This window comes from Emys orbicularis, chromosome 5, assembly GCF_028017835.1.
Source record: "Emys orbicularis isolate rEmyOrb1 chromosome 5, rEmyOrb1.hap1, whole genome shotgun sequence".
Lineage (NCBI taxonomy): Eukaryota > Metazoa > Chordata > Testudines > Emydidae > Emys > Emys orbicularis.
This window is the reverse complement of record NC_088687.1, coordinates 38998341-39019950: the sequence shown is the minus strand read 5'-3', so window position 1 is coordinate 39019950 and position 21610 is coordinate 38998341. Positions and strand designations below refer to the sequence as shown.

Below are 21610 nucleotides of genomic sequence, written 5' to 3'. Positions count from 1 at the left end.
AGCTGAATCTCTTCCTTCTCTCCCAGCGTGAGATATGTGCTGCAGAGGGCATGCATCTCATGCTGGGGAACATGGAAGGGATTTGGATAATGTAGCCATTCAGCTAATAGAATTGAGACCTCCAGCCACAACTGTGGGGAGCATGACAATGAGCCCCTGGCCACCCTGCTGCTGAATGTCTCCTCCAGCAGTGCAGGGAGCCCTCTGCTGCATTATTGTCGTGGGAGGGAGGGAATGGGGCAGAGGGCTCCCTGTGCTGCTGCAGGGCCAGTGACAATTGCTCCCTGCAGAAGCAAGGTGCAGGGTAGGCTGCAGTCCAGAGGTGGAGTAGAGGGGGAGTAGAGGCCTGGCTGAAAGACTCTGCTTTGCCCCTTCAGGACCATAGCCTCCCCCTTGCATCAGCAGGGATTGGGTGTCACTGGCCCTGTGACAGCACAAGGAGCCCTCTGCAGCCCTGCTGTCACAGGAGCGAGTAAACATTCATGGGAAGAGTGAAAAGGAAGACAAGCCCCCAGCCATAGGGGAGGCTACCCTGCTGCTGAATGGCTCCTGCCCTCTTGATTACCCAAATAAAATTCATGCTATTAGAATTTGGGGTTGGAGGTTTGCTGAACTCATGAATCTCAGCCCATGCTCACCAGTGGTGAGTTTGTTCACATTACTGAGAAGCTGTTGAACTATTCCTTACAGCTAGGGGGACCAGACAGCAAGTGTGAAAAATCGGGACAGGGATGGGGCATTATAGGTGCCTATATAAGAAAAAGCCCCAAATATCATGGCTGTTCCTATAAAATCAGGACATCTGGTCACTCTACTCAGCCAACATACCATGGAACCCTCTCTTCCTTACCCTGGAGTTTTAAGGGATGACATAAAAGGGTATGAAGGCGTCTGCTCTGGAGCTGCTTGGAGGTTCATATTTGTCAAACGCAAACATCCAGATGATTTTTCGAGAGTGGGGTTTATTTGCCTCCAGTCCTTATAAATCAAGCTGCAAGGGTTCCGTTTGCAAACTCATTTATTGCTGAATCTGCAGGGTTTGCACAGATCTAGTCATAACCCTATAATCAAAAGAGTCTTACATTTTTGTTTATTTTTACTTTCAGTATATACATTATGCATTAGCCTAGCCCTGATAGCTTCCATTTATTTACGGCTCTCACCCATGCTGGCAGCAACAAGGTTTTCCATTGTGTACCTCTGCAGATTAAATCCTCCTGCTTCTTTATTGCCACTCTGCTCTTGGTTCAGTAGCACGATGCTAATATCAGTTTTAGCTTAACCTTCACTTTTATTTTGTGTTCGTTATGTCTTATTCATATATTTAATAGCATCGTTATCTACATGTGCCTTCTACTGATGCAATTATACTACTAGTTCCGAGTCCACAGTAGTGCCATTTTGAATGATCTAGGAGTAGTCCTAGGAAATGATGTGTACACGTGATTCTGAGATAGTAAGATTGAGCCTTGTATTGAACTGAAATCCATGTTCTGCAGACAAGAAACACATTGACTATAAAAACACAGCGAAAGGAACAGAATTTATTCCTTGCAGTCCAAATACATTTTTTTATTGAGAGTGCCTTAGCTATTTCTAGAAGAGGCGGTCTGGGCACCAGACACTGTAGCTGAAACACCATTAATTTGTATGCAGAAAGCCAGGTATTACATTATCATTGTATTGTTCATTAGCAGCATTTGTCTTTTGAAACAGTATCCTTAACGATCAATATTTATCTGTCTGATCATTGGTCCACAAGCACAGGGCTGGCCTAACCATGAGGCGAACTGAGGTGGCCGCCTCAGGTGCCAGACTGTGGTGGGGTGCCACTAGGACCAAGAGTGTAGAAAATTGTGTCTGGTGCTGGTGCATATGTATTCTCTCTGCTCTAGATGCACAGAGATGGTGGAGTGAGTGCTGTGCTGGAGGAAGGAGGGCACAAGAGACATAACAGGCAGGCAGGAGAAAAGATGAGAGGGAATAACAGAAAGCAGCAGGAGCTGCAGGGAGAGAGAGAAGGAGGAGCCTCTAATGTACCTGTCTATCATCCCCAGGAGCCTGGACTGATTAACACCAGCTTCTCAGGGAGCTTCCTGTTTCCTGCTGCTTCCCTGAACCCACTTGAGAACAGGCAGTCAACTGAAGTAGTAGGAGCTAGTTAGGCCCTTAAGACGCTGATATCTTCCCTCACTCAGCCCTGCTACCAGCCTGCTTATTTGTCCCCTTCAATTGAGTGTTGAGAGCAACTATAGCTGGCACAGAACAGCAGTCATGAGTGAAAGAAAAAAACGCCCCTCTGGGGCAGCAGTCAGAAAAAGAAAGAAAGCAAAGGAAGCTTTTCTATCTAAGCAGGAAGGAGCTCTCCTGAGATACATAGACACAAATATTCACGGTGAGCCTTCCAGCCCCAGTGAGGATGTGAGTGGTGAGGAGATGCCTGATCTTCCAGTTAGTCAGAGTGCAGGAGAACTGGCAGCTACTGCAGCATCCATGTCTCCATCTCAAATGGATGTAACCATGCACATTCCTGAAGAAAAGTGTAGATCAGAGAAGAGTGTGATGGAGGCACAAGAAACAGCTGCTGCTGAGTTTAGTTCCTTAAGTCTAGATGATTCAGGACTGTGGACTCACTTGAGCAGTAGCCTGAGGGACTTCCTTGTACTGCATGGACCACAGCAAATGAAAAACTTCATGTTCCCCAAAGACAATGAAAATAGAAGTTTCCATCCAACACATTACTGGCATGAAATCCCCAGTGGTGACAAAGTGGAGAGGCCATGGCTTATGTACTCAAAAACCCAGAATGCTGCATACTGTTTTTGTTGCAAACTCTTCCAGTCTAATGTTCCATCCACATTGGGTTCTACAGGAACAAAGGACTGGAAAAATCTGGCTAGAAATCTGGCATGCCATGAGAAGGCAGCAAATCACCAGAGAGCATTCCATAGGTGGAAAGAGCTTGAGATGAGACTAAGGTTGAAGGCCACCATAGATGATCAGCATCAAGAGAAGATTGCATCAGAGTCTCTTTACTGGCAAAATGTTCTGAAAAGGCTCATTGCCGTTGTGAGAATGCTTGCTACCCAAAACCTAGCACTGTGTGGCACTTCAGGTCAGCTGTATGTGCCAAACAATGGAAACTTCCTTAAAATTGTGGAGCTGACGGCTGAGTTTGATGCTGTACTCCAGGAGCAGCTAAGAAGAGTCACCACCCAAGAAATGTACACACACCCCTCCCTTGGAAAAAACCATTCAAAATGAGATCATACAGTTACTGGCAACAAAAGTCAAATAGAAGATTGTGGCAGATCTGAAGTCAGCAAGATATTATTCTGTTATTCTGGACTGCACACCTGACATCAGCCATACGGAACAAATGACTTTAATGGTGCGTTTTGTAACAACAACAGAACCTAGTGAAAATGTCCCTGCAATGGTGACTGTCAGAGAGCATTTTCTAGAATGTATTGACATTTATGATACTACAGGAGCTGGTATGACAAATGTGCTTCTTAAAAAGCTGGAAGATATGGGAATTGAGATAGCTGACATGAGAAATCAGGGCTACGATAATGGTGCCAACATGAGAGGAAAGAACAGAGGAGTGCAGACACGGATCCAAGAGTTAAACCCTCGAGCTTTTTTTGTCCCATGCAGTTCTCATTCGTTGAACTTGGTGGTCAGTGATGCAGCATCAGCTTCTAGTGAGGCTGCTGAATTTTTTAATGTAATTCAAAGCATCTATGTATTTTTCTCTGCATCAACTCATCGATGGCAAATTTTGAAGCAACATCTGGGAACATCCTCTCTGACACTGAAACCACTGAGTGCCACATGATGGGAAAGTCGAGTGGAGGCGATAAAGCCTATCGAACACCAAATTGGGAAGATAGATGATGCCATTATGGAGGATAATGCTATGACAGGAACTGTTCGTGGGAGGACAGTGGCAGAGGGAAATGGAATCACCAGAAACATACATAACTTCAAATTTCTGTGTGGCTTAGTGGTGTGGCATGACATACTGTTTGAAATAAATGTTGTACGCAAGAGATTCCAAGGTGTTGACCTTAATATATCTGGAGCAATGGAACAACTGGACAAAACAAAGCCATACCTACAGTCTTACCGGTCAGATGAGGGATTTCAAAATGTTCTGAAGAGTGCACAGAAGTTGGCAGAGGAACTTCACACTGAAGCTATATTTTCCCACCCATTCAAGAATACAAGAGTCACCGAAGAAGAAGACATTTTGATTATGAGGCATGGGATAATCCAATAAGAGACCCCAATCAAAAATTCAAAGTTGAATTATTTAACCAGCTGCTAGATTGTGCAATACAGTCAGTTGAAGAACGTTTCATGCAGCTCAAGGAACACAGCAGTATATTTGGGATGTTGTATGATATTCCAAAACTCCTCACTGTACCTGAAGAAGACCTACACCAGCAATGCAGGGCACTAGAGACAGTGTTGACACATGATGACATGCGCGATATTGATGCGAGTGATTTAGTGATGACTGAAAGCCCTTTCAAGATACATTTCAGTAGGATCAGCTCCAAAGACTGTTCTGGAATATATGTGCACAAATAAGATGACCGCCCTCTTTCCAAATGCTTTTGTTGCTCTACGCATACTTCTAACACTTCCTGTAACAGTTGCAAGTGGAGAATGCAGCTTCTCCAAGCTGAAGTTAATAAAAACTCATCTATGCTCCACAATGACACCGGAGAGGCTGGTCGGCCTTGCAACCATCTCAATAGAGCATGAGATGGCCCAGACTGTGGACCTTCAGCAGGAAGCAGTTCAAATCTTTGCAACCACGAAGGCACGGAAAGCACCACTTTGATTATTCAAACAGATAAAAATGCCAGTGTTTACTATGCAGACAAGAAAAGTTATATTTGCTGTTCAGGCGTTTGAAAGTTAAGTGTTACTTAAAATTTTTGAACAATGCATTTTAAGTTGTTAGTTCTCCTTTATTGGGGTAGGTAGCAGAGCAGTATCATGAGAGGAGTAGAACAGGAAGAAGGCAGAATTGAGACCTTTCAAAGTTTTGGCCCAAGCAAGGGGTGGCGTCATTTAAGCTCCCCGCCTCAGGTGCCAAAATGTTGTGGGCCGGCCCTGCACAAGCAGTGCCCAAAAAATTTACTGGCCCTACCAGCATTTTTACTGGGATGTCAGGGTTTGTAACCCTATATTGGATTAGTCTGCCCTGGACTTCAATGCATGAGAGTCTTCTCATCTATTAAAATGATGTATTTGGTATTTTTGTTTTAGGGTTGAATATCAACTTTGTAAGACATCTCCATAGTTCCACAAAACTTAAATAAAAAGGACTGCTCATTATTGTGACTGCTGCTTTGGCTCCCTCTTCAAGGGAAATATGTGAAGACATTTTATTCCCATGGGGATGATAAAGTAAGGGTTTATTTTTTTCATGAAAATGTGCCATTTTTCTTGGAGAAAGATTCAAATTTCTCATGGCATTAAATTTTAAACACGTATTTTAATGCTTAGTTTCAATCAAACAATGTCTTATAAAGGCGAGAAATGTCTTTCAATATATGCTTGAAGGAAAAAAACAAAGAATTTCTACTCACTTTTTGCTTGTTGGAGTTTCACTTTCAAAATTTCGAAGAAAATCAAAGGATAAGTTGTATATAGCTTGTTCAAAAACAAAACAAATATCCATATAATTAACTGAAACATTCTGGAACTACTACTGTGGAAAAGTTTTTCATTAAAGTAAAACATGCTGCAGTATGTTATACAGATGAAAATTCTCTGGTTTAATGCTCCAGCATTTATCACTTAGTAGTCTGGCATAACATGAAAAGGATCGTCCAGCACTTGCAGTTTGGACTGGCACACAACTAACTAACTGCAATGCAGTGCAAAAGTTTGTGTTAGCCTCAATATTTTGCATTCTATGTAGAGTAATTCTCGCATTAAAGTGTGTCAGAACAGTTCACAGAAATCATTCCTCTTGGACAATCAATGGAGCCATAGCCTTTCTGTCCTGAGGAGCACTAAACAATTCAAAAGTTGGGAACAAAAGGCACTCTTAAGAAATTAGAAGAACAGGAGCTTTCCTGTCTCCTTCCATATTTGTTAACATAGTTTTAGCTTTCTGGTTTGAAGCATTGTAGGGAACAGATCTTTGTAAGTGTGCTAGATGACTTGTGTTACATGCTGAGGCACTGAAGTTTAATATGCAAGCAGCTTGGGTGCAGCTTGCATTGCTGAGGCCCTTGTGCCATGCCAAACTAAGGGCTGGTCCACACTAACGCCCCAGTTCGAACTAAGATACGCAACTTCAGCTACATGAATAACGTAGCTGAAGTCGAAGTATCTTAGTTCGAACTACAAGGTACTTACCGTGGGTCCACACGCGGCAGGCAGGCTCCCCCGTCGACTCCGCGTACTCCTCTCGTGGAGCAGGAGTACCGGTGTCGACGGCGAGCACTTCCGGGATTGATTTATCGCGTCTAGACAAGACGCGACAAATCGATCCCAGAAGATCGATTGCTTACCGCCGAACCCGGAGGTAAGTATAGACGTACCCTAAGTCCCTCCTGAAACCTGACCGTCATTCTCCAGTTCCACTCATCATACCACATTCTCCACTTCTGAATGATTGAATCCTTGTAAGGCTGCTAAAACAAAATGCCTGCTTTGTAGACCAGCCAAGCAGTTCTCAAACTGTGGGTCAGGATCCCAAACTTGTTCACAGCCCCGTTTTAATGGGGTTGCCAGGGCTGGCATTAGACTTGCTGGGGCCTAGGGCTGAAGCTGAAGTCCAAGCCCCACTACCCAGGGTGGAAGCTGAAGCCACAGGGATTCAGCCCAGGGCGGTTCAGCTTAGGCTTCCGCTTCAGCCCTGGGTGGAGGGGCTTAGGTTACAACCCCTGCCCAGGGCTGAAGCCCTCAAGCTTTTCCCCCTCCCACTCAGTGGGGTTCGGGCTTTGGCCCCACTGCCTGGGGTGGCGGGGATTCAGTCCCCTTTTCCGGGATCGTGGAGTATTTTTTGTTGTCAGAAGGGGGTCGTGGTGCAATGAAAGAAACCCTGGACTGGCCCATCGGGAGTGGTATGGGGAAGAGAAAAAGATTTTGAAAATGGAGCTAAGGCTCCTAAGTAACTTATGGTATGTCTACATAGGAACTAGACACCCACGGCTAGCCTGTGCCAGCCAACTTGGGCTCACAGATCTTGGGTTGGAGCCTGGGCTCTAGGACCCAGGAAGTATCACAGTGCCCTAACCACCAGGCTACAGGGTCATTCTCATGCTTGATTTCTCTTTTTGTCAAATAACTGTTTCACTGTGGATAAATATTTAAATAGCAATTAGGCCAGAGAGAGACAGTGGTTTGGGCACCCACATGGGAGGCTGTGAGTCCAACCCCCATGCTGCCATCACTCTTTCATTATTTATTCTCAGGGTAACAACTTCAATAGGAGAAATTGAGAGAACCCCACATCAGAACATCCTATAGCTTGGTGGTTAGAGCCCTCTCCTGAGAGGTGGAAGATGTTGTGTTCAGATCCTTTCTCCCCTCTGGCAGAGAGAGGAGAATTGAACCTGAGTCTCCTGCATCCCAGGTGACTGCTCTAACCACTGGGATAAAAGTTATAAGGCAGGCAACAGCACCTCCTCTTCCTTCAGCTGCATTTATAATGGGACCTGCTCCGGTAGGCAAAGACCTGGCTGGTTGGTTCCATGGTGCAAAGGAGAGACTGTAGGCCTGTCAAAATAGATAAGGGATAGGAGCCAGCCTAGCTACGTTTACCAGCTTTGTTGCTACATACAGTATGAGGAGAAAAGGAAATAGGAACCATCAATGTGACAGGAGCTGCCAGAGCCCAATAGGAGAGAAATATCCAGGGATAAAGGCAGCTGGGCAAGGAAGTAGAGGAGAAGAGGCTAGGCAGGATATTCAGGGAAGAAGAGAAGGAAATGATTGAGGAAGACCAGTAGATCAAATTTAGGCGGGAAATTAAATGAAGAGCAAAAGAGGACAGGAGATAAAGTATTTTCATAAGGAATAATGTTCTTTTTAGTTCACACTAACAATACCTGAAAGTACATGTAATAGTTTCTTAATGTTATGTTTCCAGTTTCCAAGAAATAGCAGTAGCCAGCCCAGATAAATTATGTGATTGGAAATAGAAAGAGAAGGAGGTCTACGTGGTTGCAAGTAGGAGGGGAAGTGGCATGTTCAAACATGACTGTGAAGGAAATGGTCTACAGAGCAATCTCTCTGTGCTAAGATGCAGTGCATATTATAAAAAAGTTTGAAAACCCCTGCTGTGGATCATATTGCTCTTAAAGATAGGCCTAGGCCATGCAGTTCAGATCTGGAATATGATCTGAATCTAAGCCTTCCCACTATTTGGTCTGTTCAGATTCATAGTTCTGATTCATGCTAGTTGAAGAAATAGTTGCTAAATTCAGATTTAAGGGTCCAGATCCAAAATTGCCCTGCATTCTAAGTGGTTGGATCTTAGCAGTCTGTATCAGGCCCATCTCTAATTACTATCCATAATATGCCGAGTTATGTTTGTTTCTTTTTTTCTGTAACATTATGTACCTGTAATCAGAGCCGGCTCCAGGCACCAGCGGAGGAAGCATGTTCCTGGGGCGGCACATGCTAAGGGGCGGCATTCCGTCCATTCTTGGGGCCGCACAGTCCGAGCGGCTTTTTTTTTTTTTTGCTTGGAGCGGCAAAAATGGTAGAGCCGTCCCTGCCTGTAATAGAGTCTTGGGTGACAGGGTGTCCTAGTGGTTAGCACACACATACACACCGCAGTAGTGGGGGCAGTAGTAGGGGAGCCCGAGCCAACCCATTCCACCAGACTCCAACCGCCCTAAGGGGATCAATAGCATTTGGCCTCCAAGAGGGACCTCTGAGTTACCCTCTGTGGGTCACTTCCTATCACTGCTTTCCTTCGTCAGCGTCTAGTTCAAGATAAGTGTAACCCTTCTGCCAGACGAAGCCAGCAGCAACCAGGGCCGGGTTCAATATCTAGGGGTTCCTTTCCATCGATACAACACAGAACCAGCTCAAGCCCCCACCCAGTAACCTGGGGAAATTACACACCACCCCTGGGTGCCTCTGAGAGGAAATACTTCCCCACTCGCAAGAACAGAGTCTGAGTGTAGAAAAGATACTTTTAATTAAAGGAGGGAAGTAACTTGGTGTTAATTTGGGAAAACACATTTCATAAACATAAACCATGAGCAAAAGATCCACCCCCAAGTAGGTCGGTCAGTGTCCTTTTCCCCTCACGTTCTTAAGCCCAGCAACGTAAAAGTCCCTTTAGCATGCCTATACCTTCTCTGCACCTCGCTCACAACTGCTGTCCTTGCTCAGTGCCAACCCAGAGTTCAAAGATGCATCTGCAGAATTCACTTCTCATCCTGGGTGGAGGTAAGGAGGCATCCACTCCTCGGGCACTCATCTGCTGCCCCTCTCCGCTAGCTGCCCTGCTGGTCTCTTGCTCTGCTCACCACCTCACCAGCCACTCATTCACCAGCCAACTGTCAGTCACTCTCTGCTGCCACCTGCCTCTCTGCTGTGACCAGTGTACTTCAGTCTCTTAGTGATTTTTCAGCTCTTTGCAGGCTGGGCAGAGACACTGCCCTATCTCAAGTGATTTCAGCTCTCACTTGAGAGTGGAGCATTTAAAATAACAAAAGAGGCCCCTAATGAAGCCTATTTGGCTCTTACTTTGAACAGTGGGGAGGAACAGGTCAAACCAGTCTAGGAACTCCTACAGAGAGTCCACACACCTCCTAACTGGAATATCTATCACCATATTTTTTACAATCTATGCTGCAAAACATTTGTAAGCATATTATGAAATACCATAAATGGTTAAAATTAAACTAAGGGTGTCCAAATAAATGAGCATATATTTTGTGCAACATTATATTTTAAAATTATTAATTATTTTATTAATGTAGGTAACTCTCAATGACTCTCCAGTCATAAATGTGAATTAGCAAGGTCGTACAGTACATAGTTAATAAATACATATTTTCTTTTAATATAAAAATATCAGCTGCAGCATATGAATTCTTTAATATAAGAAACTTTGCATGTGTCTTCCCAGCAGTACATCCCCAGATTAATGTGCATCATAAACAAATATGTCTGTGGTATTATAAAGTGTAATTCCACTGTATTTGTTATTAGAGTTGGGAATAGGGTTTCCCATATGTTTCCATCATTATTTCTGTTGTAACTGGAAACATGCTGCAAGTACATTATCCTGAAATAAAAGCTACCCATAGGTACTGTAAATATTGCTAGGTGGGTTAGGTTGGCTCTCTATTAAAAGCTGGCAGGGTTTTGGTTTTGAACAGTGAGGTGAAAGGCACATTTTCAAAGCCGGGCACAGGGAGCTTAAGCCTAAAAATCCTGTGACTAATGAAACACACCATGATTTGTCTACTGAGTCTAGCAGAACCTATGCTGATGTACAAGTTGGTTTCACAGGTCTGAGAGGATGCCTGTGGCAAGTTTAGATATCTCCAAATATGTGGATAAAATTACCCATAACTGAGTTTTCCTCTCTCCCCCTGCTCCTTTCCCATATTTTATAAAGGGTGAGAACAAATCGTCACATATTGTCAAAGTGTTAATGTTGGTTTTATATTAGACTAGGCTGCAGGTGAGGGGAGACAGTTGTTATTTATCACTTATATTGGGGACTACACCTGGAGGATTCAACTGTTTTGGGCTCCATTGTCCTGGTTGTTCCACAAACATAGTAAATGACAGTCACAGTCACTGTGACAGTAGAATAAAGTATTTCAGTGGGACTGCCACTGACTAGTGCTTTTGCTTGTACTGTTGTCTGTGTTAAAGACATTCTGAGTAAAATAACTTGAAACAGTTAAATTGACCAAGAGCATTTGTGGGGAAATTTTCACTGAATCATGTATTTTCAGAAGCTGTTTGTTCTTACTCCCCTTGCCTGTTCCATTAGACAATATCATGCATTATGCTAAAGTAAAAGAACAAGCCTGGGAAACGTGAAAAGCCATGGTTCACTGGAGGATATAAAAAAGCCTGAACAGCGCTTAACCTAGTTATACTAAAAAGAATATTCTGTGCTTTAGTAACTCCTTGGAGATAGAGGCTGAAATTTCTGCCATTAATCTGAATACAAACTGGCTTGTCTTCTCTGCATCTAAATATCCTGACTCTCAAAAACATCAGTGGTTTACAATGCAACCAGCTTAGTAATGTCTGAAAGAAAATTAGAAGATTCAGCAGCAGTTAATGTAGTTTCTAGGGTTGGCTAATAACAAAATAGCAAGTATGGTTTATAAAAAAGCACTGAAAGGTTTAAAGATATAGGACCTTAAAAATCAACAGACTAGCAGCACCAGTGTTACATGTTTGACACTAGCCATGAGTAGTGGGTAGGGGAAATGGTATTTTGAAGAACTGAGAGAACATGAAAAAGCCTTCCTGATTGAAAAATCTGGTGAATTTTTTTCAGTACAATAATTCGCTCTATCAGGTGTAGTTACCAAAACACTATGAGGGTGTAGATGTTTAAGACTTTTAAGTTTTGTGGTTTTTCCTGTAGTAACTTGTCAGTGGTGCAAAATTTATCTGTGGGACTCCTATAAATATGACGTAAGATATCTAAAGAATGTTAAACAGTTCTCTTCTGGCATGGGTAGAACCCAATGTCAAATATTTGTAACAACTCTCATAGAACAGTAATGCATAGTCTGCTGACCATCAACTTCTCTGATTAAAGGCAAGGATACTCTTGCTCATACTTAGAATATCCTACTTAACAAGTAGCTCCATACATTACAATAGTATAATATTACAGTACAATACATAATGTACTACTCATCATGAGTAAGGGCAGCGGTGGTTTAACCACTGGGCCAAGAGGGCCCGTGCCCAGGGAGCTTGGCCAATTGGGGGCCCCCCTGCACCCCAACTCTACTCCCCATCAGGAATGCAAGGTGGGTGGAGCATGTCAAGCCCCCAACCCCATTTCCTTGGCAGGAGTGCTGGGAAGAGGTAATGGGGGGACTGCAGGCAGGAGAGATGGGGAAAGGCCCCCACTTGCTCTGGCCCTGGCCCCCACAAACCGCTAATCCACCTTTGAGTAGGGATAGCAGAATCTGGAATTAAAAGTGAGACTGATTTCAGTATTGATATTGCTAAATATTCAAAAATCATGAGTCAGCTTCCCCCAAATCATGACAGTGACTTAAAAATATTTAAAATAATAATAAAATTGAGGTTCTTTTTGTTGGCCTTCTGGTTTCTGAGTCTTTAGGGTTTACTTGTTTCATATTCTTAAGCTTTTCTCTGCAACTATGAGAGCCAGAAACTATTTTTTTTTTTAAATAAAAGCTGATATTCTCATGAACCCTATTGATTCCAACAGCTTGGGCTTTAAGAAAAATAGGATGTATGGTGAATCTCCCAAGAAAATCTAAGAGGTATTCCCCCTTTGCAGCGATGCACTGCTAATCTTTAAATCTTTTAACAGAGGGGTTAAACAAAAATGTTCCATATTAGCTTGTGAATAACCCAGCATACCAGATGTGTGTGCTAATAGAGACTATGGGGTAGGAGAAAGAATGGGGAATTTTTAACTTATTTTTCCAGTTAAACATAAAGCTTTTCCAAGTAAGGAAGAACTATTTAGCCAAGTAAGGAAGAACTACTTAGCAAACATGTGCACTTGCTAGAAATATTTATACTTTGTTCCTGAATAACAAACTTTGTATATTGATAGCATAGCACGGAATTCAACTTCAGTAACTTAAGCAGCCATAAATGAAGATCTTGTATGGAAATAAGCACATCTTTCCACCAGGAAATATTTTGAAAATGTCTGACAATTGGTGCAATTGAGTGCATTCCAATGGCAAAAAAGTTGCTCTTCAGAAGCAAGTTTAGGAGCCCCAGAAGTAAGTCCTCTCTGTCAGAGATGATTTAGCAGTGTCAAGATAAAGAGTGAGCTCCATCGGAAGCAGGGAAATTCATCCAAACCCTCTTTACCCTGTTGGAGAATTTTTGGGGACTTTCAGGAACCCCCTGCTGATTTCAGATGGAAGAACATCATCATGATAATAATTACTTAGGCAGACTTACTTCACTGAGGGCCTGATTTCCATTGATGTTAAAGAGCTTTGGATCAGGTAAACTAACTAACTATCTTGGCCACTTTTCTGTGAAAAATTATGCGCTAGTAATTAATTTGCTAAGGACAAAAATACCCTCTCCTGAAAAGTTTGTATTTATTCATTTGTTGAAATCTCAGGTTAAGGGCAGAACAGGGGAGCTTGTGACCAAAGGCTTCACCTGCAAGTGACAAGGCATCAGTCTTATAGTGATGGGTAAATACATGTTCTGAAAATAAGTGGCTGCTTAGCCTATATTTTCAGATCAAGCTCTATTTCTTTTTAACCAGGACATCACAATAGATTTTATAGAATGAGCTGTTATACCATCAGGTGGAGTTTTGATGGAAGAAATATAATTTACTTACTCCAGCTCAAGATGGAAGTATTAGATGACTTCAGGCTTGTCTTATTTGTCTGAAGATTATTAAGCGGGCATGAGTCTTTCACCATGTTTCAGTATGCCTGATAGGTTTCCCCAAGGCTTGTAAATCTCATAAGCTATAGAACTAACATTCAAGGGAATTTCTAGATTTTGTGCAGAAGGAGGGTAAGGAAATGAATTAGCTCAATTAGAATTATATTTTATTCTTAGTTACAAAATCCAGGCAATATCTGAAAGCAATGTGTTCGGAAAATATGTAAAATGAGATCCCTTAGTAGATGAAACACTAAATTAGAGATATGGGTGGTGTTTTAGCCATTGCTTCTAGGGTGACATTTACATAACATTTTTCAATGGGATGCTTATTTGGTGGATGAAACTGAGACTACATCTACATGTAGAGCTAAAGGTACAATTCCCATCTGGCTCAGACATATTCACGCTAGCGCTCATTGAGCTAGAACACTAAAAATACTAGTGTAGTCACAGTAACACAGGCAACAGTGAATGGCAGCATGGGCTAGCTGCCCGGAGTATGAGCCTACTCAGACCCTGTGGATACATACTTGGGGCAGCTAGCAGGGGCCGGCTCAGGCTTTTTTGCCGCCCCAAGCGGTGAACGGGGGGGGAAAAAAAGTCCGAATTGCCACCGAAGACCCGAACGTGCCGCCCCTTCCCATTGGCTGCCCCAAGCACCTGCTTCGTTCGTTGGTGCCTGGAGCTGGCCCTGGCAGCTAGCCCATGCTGCCAATTGCCACTGCCTGTGCTATTAGAGGCTACACTGCTATTTTTAGTCTGCTACTTCAATGAGTGCTAGCATGAGTGTCTCTACTGGAGCTGGGAATCACACCCTACCTCCAAGTGTAGACATAGCCTGAAAGAGACAGTTTTAAGAAAAGGGGACATGTGAGGATGCAACAGAAACTTTTATTTCATATGGTCAGAGAGAAAGGATCCTGTGACAGATACCTGGTCCTGGATAACTGTGGCTCAGTCCTTTGTGAAAACCCGATACTAGAAACTTGAGGGTGTCTGTATCAGGTAAATAAAGAGGAACAGTGTGTTATCTTGGACACCAGACTATACAGGTCCTCCAAATTCACTTCTATTCTCTGAAGAAAAAAATATACTTGGAATTACTGATTCAGCTTTCAGGTACCAGGCTGCAAGATTTAGCCTTTGTAAATATGGAAATCGCTGTGGGGAGGTTGATGTATTTTAGGCCAGAAGAAATGTTATCATTTCTTGCGTAATGCAGGGCATAGATTTTTCATTCAATAATTCCTGCATCAAGCCTATAACTTCTGGTTGGGGTACAGCAAATTTTCCAGCCATTGGATCTTGTTATGGCATTTATATGCTAGGTCAATCCCCATTTAGGTACTCATGGCTAGATCCACAAAGGACTTAGGAGTTGTGTGACTGTTCTCATGGTATCAGGACTATGAGTCACCTTATCTCCTCCTCCCTCCCCCCATCCACCACCTCCAGTATGAGAGAAACTTGGTTGTGGTTAACTGGATGTCAGCTGCCTGACACCACCAGCCTGTTAACCATTCAAGCACCCACCTCTGGAATGTGCCACCCTTACTTTACCTTGCAGGTTAACAATAGGTGCCCCCCAGTCCTGCGTCTCTTTGAAACATTCCCCTGTAGTTTCCGGCCCCTTATCTACTGAAAACTCACAGAAATATCAGGTCTACTTTCCCCAAGGGAACAGTGTACGCACCAGCTTGCACGATTCAACTCAGGATCAGCATCATGCTTAATACGACAACACATAGATATATTTATAGTCGAAACATCAATACGTTTATTACCAAAGATGCAAAAGACAGTGAATAAGGATAATGGAAACAAAAGGTAACATATAAAACAAAATCATAACACACTTTCTAAAGACTAAACTTAACAGGCTAACCTGTCTAAAGAAATCTTATCTGACCCAAAGTCTTTTGCAGAGTTTCCAACCATGGCTGATTGTGACTCCATTTTCATCAGCCTTATTTACTTCCTAAGTGCAAGATGACAAGGTGTTTATTACCCAAATATAGTCCAGTAGATCTTTGAAGTGTATCTCAGGATAAGGTTCTCTTCGCCCACTGTGTTTCTATACCTGTTAGTGCCTTTCTGTTGACTTCACATCTCTCTGCTGACTTTGTACGTAAATATGCATGCACTGTGTTAGTTTACAATGCTTAATTTACATATCAACAGGGAGACAGGTGAATAAATGTTCTTCGTTTGACAGGAAACCTGTTTATCTACTTTTGCTGTGATACAGACTCTAAGAACATATTTCAGTATACATACATAACTCCTTACATAGTATTTCTATATCACCATAATAACAATGACCATGGTAATGCTGGATTTTAAGACCTCACACAACATTTTTTGGTGAACCAGAATCAAGATATTCTTGTAACCCCTTTGCCAGTTGAGGGTTTCTTAGGTCACACGTTGTAATATCGAATTGTTTAGAGGTTTGTTAATGCTCCTTCATGATTCTTCTGTGATCTGATGGCGTTTTCTTTGGCCTTTGTACATGCCAGATTGTTCTTGGGTTTGCTTAAACCATTTGGTTTGCAGGTAGAATATTTCCATTTGAACCATTCCACTGGTTAGGTTAGCATTCATCACTCTCTGATTTGATTGGGGATCTGGCTAGCAGTTTATTCGAGAGGGTGACAGAGTGCTGGGCAGCAGCCGGTGAACCAGCACTCTAGTCCAGCAACTCCAATTAGTTGTCTGGGAGTAAACCTAGCAATGATAGCTATGTCTAACTGACAGACTGGGGACATGCTGGAGAGCACAATAAGACTAATTGACTCATTATCCCAGAAAGTAGAAAAGGACACAGGAAAGAAGCAGAACGGGGAAAGGAAGCCTCCCTGCTTGGCTTTGATGGCCAGAGCCAAGAGAGATCTTGGAGGGAGAGCTCTCTTCCCTCTCCTATTCTTGGTCTAAGGGGCTGGGAAATTATATGTTATTGTAGATAAGATGCTGCACAATGCTGTAAAGGTGACAGGGGAACATTGTAAATGAACTGCTCATAGTGTTCACAAGCAAAGAGTGTCCAAGCAGTCTGTGTGTGCTGCGGAAGATAGGAGAGGAGGTTTCACCCTCTTACAGAGCATGCTTTTCCATGAAGTCCACCATCTGGGAGAGTGATGGATAGAGTAAGGATATCACTAGAGTTCAGGATAGGTTATCCTCTGTGAGAAAGAAAGAAAGAAAGAAAGAACAATTGCACATGAAAGTGGAATATGGCCTGTTAAATTTTGTTATACCTAGCAGCTGTAGCTCTGACTGATGGAGACCACAAGAAGATCTTGATCTGCATCTTTAGGAATTTTTCTTCTTGTCAAGTCACTGTTATCTCTTGAAGCTTTGAGGAATGATGAGTGATTTCTTCTTTTGTGTTGATAATGAGACCAGGATATCCAAGCAGCTGGACTGCCTGTGAAGTATGAATGGCTATCTCCAAGAATTATGGAGCTTTCATCAGCAAGTCATCTAGGCAGTGATAGATTTAATTTCCTTATTCCCATAGCTTGGCTCTCAAGATTACCATTAATTTGAAGAAGGAAGCTGATAAGAAACCAAAGCGCATAGTACAAACTGAGTGTATTTCCCTTGTATTATGAACCCCAGGAAGTGTGGTGCACTCATGGATCATGACATTCAGGTAAGCTTCCTTAAGTACTGCAAGACAGCCTTATGGAGGGAAGAAAGGAGGAATGAAGAAACTGATGCTTCTCTAAACTATTCTTACACATCCTCAAATATACATAAGAATAGCACTGCATCAAAAACAATTGTCATGGCAGGGCTTCTTGTCATCAAGATTTTGACAACTACAACTCTCAGAATGGCCTACTACAGTATGGGATTCCAGAGGAAGCTATTGCATGGAATACAGCAAAAAACACGAGTATGCTCAGTGAATTTGTTTTCTGTGAAAAGACATCAAAAAAAAACATTGAGTTGGAACAAACTGATGGAGACTGCCCAATTGTAGAGACTGCAGTTCCCACACTGCATTACACTTTACAGGCTGCAGCCAGATGTCTAACTGAAATCAGTTGAAGACAAGAGGGCCTACATATAATTTTGGTGTCTGTAAAATAGAAACATTACTAGATATAAGAAGGTAGTGCAAAGGAGATTCTGTGTGATATGATTATATTATTTATAATTCTGAAGAGAAAACAATAGTCCATGCTGTACAAAGCCATGAAAATGCAAATCTTGTACTGATTTTAAAGCATATTGTCATGTACTTATAAAAAGATAGAAAATTACTAGATGATCATGTTGTCAAATGTATTCTTAATTACAATGCAAAAATGAAAAATTGTGATCACTTCACCTGTTGTTGGGATTGATGATCTCCTCTTCTGTACACCATGCTGAAGCAAATGGGCAAAATTAGCAATCACTTGCCCTTCTCATTCTATCGGGCAATTTCCCTTCTTCCCAGAGCTTCTGGAAGCTCCTCTGCAGAAACAAAATATGTTTGCATAGCCCATAGCCCTGTGCTGCTGGCTAGAGGAAGCAGATATTAGGAATTACATGCTTCCCCAGAAAATCTCTTCATCAAAACACAGCTGAAGTTAATGCTTCTCTGTGGACCATTTACTTTGGCTCCATGGCTTCTAAGTTGTGCAGAGAGAGTAAGACTGTGCAGTCATGTCAAGTCTTGCCATGCCAACAGAACACCTAGGATTCCAATGTTAGGGGCAGGGACTGGAAATTTGTGTGGAGGATCTAGCTCTCAGCATAAATGGATTGAGTTAAATGAAAGCAGAGATTTTCATGTAATTGCTTGAGCCCAGGGTCTGGGGCTTTAAGAAGAACACCCAAATTCAACAAGAGAGAATAAAATTGCAAGAGGTGGCATACTGAGATGCTTTTAAAAATAACTGTTTATAGAAAAAAACCCAACAAATGGAAAGATCATGCTCCACTCTGTCCTTTTGCCTTTGGGTATTGCTGGCATCCCCTTCCTTTAACATGTAATATCTCTTGCAGATTCCGTTATCTCTTCTAGTCAAAAAATTTAATCACCCCCTGATTTAAATGTCTGGAGACATCCTCGGGTTAGCCATTAGTTGTGTGTTTCATAGTATATACATGCCCATTCTGAAAACTGAAGGACAGGCCCAAATTTTGAATATATCTCCTGTGTTTCAAAGCTCAGTTTTTATTACTGAGAGACTGCTGTTTAAAATATCTAATGCTGCCACAGGGCATATACATCAGTTTATAAGCAGTAAATTTTAAATATAAATTTGAGATTGTTGGTAGGAATTCAGAAATTTGAGATAAGTATGCTGAAAAAGAAATAATATATATCAAACTCTAAATTATAATATTAATATTACTGACACACAGCATGGTGATGGGCGCCAATACAAATCCCTAAAATAGAGAGAGAGGTGTGGCTGTTTTTATTAGTACACAGTTTTAATCTTGTCAATGTCCCTTTGAGTTTTGAGGGAGTATTTTTAGTTCAGATTTTTTTTTTTAATCTGACATGATTGATCTAATTTAAATGACTATTCTACCTCTGAATTTCAGACAGCTCGGGTGCTGGGGATCAAACATGATTGCAGATGGCCAGATTCTGCCTAGACCTTACATAGAATCCCAGTGTGAATATCAGAAATTGTGTAAGGAACTTCACTCTCCTTTGCATGCCTGCGTAAGGGCCAGGCAGATCTGCAGTCCTGGTACTCTGGCGGCACAGGGACTGATCTCTACTCTCCTGGAAACTCTCAGTGTCCAAAAGGAATTAAGAGGAATAGGCAGGAGGTAGAACTGTGGTTCTGTCCCCTCATGCAGGGCCCAACTGAGTCAGCCAGCCGCAAAGAAGAAGCAAACTGCAACTCTTCCTCCTCCCAGATGTATGTAGCCATCTGCACAGCTGGAAGCTGCAAGAGGCTTTCTGCCTCCCTGGAGCAGAATGACTCTCAATGCCTGCTCTGGGGTGCTACAGGTTTTTACCATCCCTTACCATGGACTGTTATTAAAGTTCTTAATTTAGCCAAAAGTAAATATAAAAGAAAACCAGATTAGTAACAGGCCACCACCAAAACCCTGAAAACTGGAACAGTCTCAAACGTAAAGGTGGAATTTGGAATCCAAGATCACATTCATATCTAAGTCTGAGAAAAACAGCCCCCTGCTTTAAGTGAGGACAGGAGAGGTTGCAATTCAGATGGGAATGTTGCCAGTTGGCCAATATTTCAGATGGTAAAATCTTTCTTCATTGTCTATCTTGTGTGGAGCCAAGCATATTGCTGCAAATAGCAACTAAACAAATAATAATTGGAAAATCAGATCTATTCGTCATTGTTATCCAATGTGGTCAGTTACAAAAGAAGAAAATGCTGGTAAACACCATGCAGAATGGTGAACTCTTAACCCGGCCATTAAAACCTTATTCAAAAGATGAAAATATAGCTATCATATTGTAATTGTTGTTTTTCCTGTCACTGTAAAAACATGGCAAAAGGGGCAGGACATCGAAGATGGTACATCTGTCAAGTTTTCTTTTCTGAAGAGCAAAATAATTTGGTGTTTTTTCCCTCACAGACTGTCAGCCTTATTTATACCAAGCTTAAGCCTGAAGGAGTTTGTTTGGTATTCTTTTTTTTTTTTTTTTCCTGAAGCTATATAAACCTCTGAAAATATGGATTGATAATGGACATTCCATAAGACCCTTGACTGCACGGTTGAAAGTGCAATGAACCACTACATTACAGCTGTTTGAGGTCATTGCAGTGCAAATGACCCTGTTCTGTATCAAGATTAATGACTTAAGGGTTTATCCGCCCCAGAGGTTTGTGTGTAACTCCCATTAGTGTCAATGGGGGATACTCATGCTTAGCCCATGAATGCCATGGGTCAGATTCTGCTCTGTTTTACCTGTCCAATTCTATTGAATTCAGCTTAGTTGAATTGGTGTAAATGTATATTCAACAGAACTTGGTTTTGTATTAGTATTTTTCAAATCACTTTAAATTAGCAATCTCATTTATATTGAGGGCCAGCAGTAGTTTGAAAACTAGCCTGTAGATTACTTGCACACATTACAGCATTTTACTACAGACAGTTTTGCTTACTTGCAGTTCACTGAAGATTAGCTTTATCTCTGCTGTGATGGAATAAGGGGCGGGCCCAGTGACTACTCAGTTTGGGTCCAGGCTGTGAACTCTATTTTAACCCTTTAAGATCTTCTTGGGTGACTTATAATGAGAGCAATTAGATTGAATGAACCTTTGAATTGGCTTCCTGTTGAAAATAAAAACAGCATATTTTCCTCTCTATATTTTTCACCTAGCAATTGTTTATTGTCAGTATATGTCTCCCTGTTAAACATATTGTAGCTCTGCTTGGATTTGAGCCTCTAGTTATTAAAGCTTACAACAAGCTTAATCAGACCAGGTGGGTATATCTGAGCTCCAGTGTTCATGCTAATTGAGAGAGACTGCTTCTTCACTGAGAAAAATAGCCGCTGTTTACCATCCTTATTGACTAGGTGGTTAAGTTTTGCACCAGGTCATGCAATTCCTTAAGATGCATTATCAGTATCATAGCGTCAACAGCTTAATGAAATGCCATGTTCAGAACTGTATAGCAATACTATTAGTCAATAACTCATGAGTAGTTGATGCATTTGGAGCAATATTACCCCATTCATCCCACTCTATTGAAAATAGTCAAACCTTTTTTGGAACAGCCGCACTCCTGTGTACTGAATTATGTGCAGTTAGACTCCTGACAATTTTTTGAGTCTAGGAGTTAAAAAATAGCAGCACAAATAGTTCTAAACTGGAGATTCCACTCAAGAAAAATAAATTCTTCTATTATTAATACATTTATTACAAATGAGGACAAAATATTACTCCTTTATGCATATAATAAACGGACAGATCCTGTTGGACCTCACAGTAAGGGCAATGCTGAGCAGACTGAAGTAGAGAGTCAAGCTTGGAGTCACAGCTGTAGAATAAAAAATAGACCTGCAGACAGGCTG

The 21610-nt window shown here is 42.0% G+C and overlaps 1 protein-coding gene across 2 annotated transcripts in view; it reads left to right on the top strand.

The window, feature by feature from the left end:
• The window catches only part of LOC135879050 (bifunctional heparan sulfate N-deacetylase/N-sulfotransferase 4), a 170875-nt gene that overhangs the window by 16690 nt on the left and 132575 nt on the right, over window positions 1-21610 (top strand). The window lies entirely within an intron of this gene.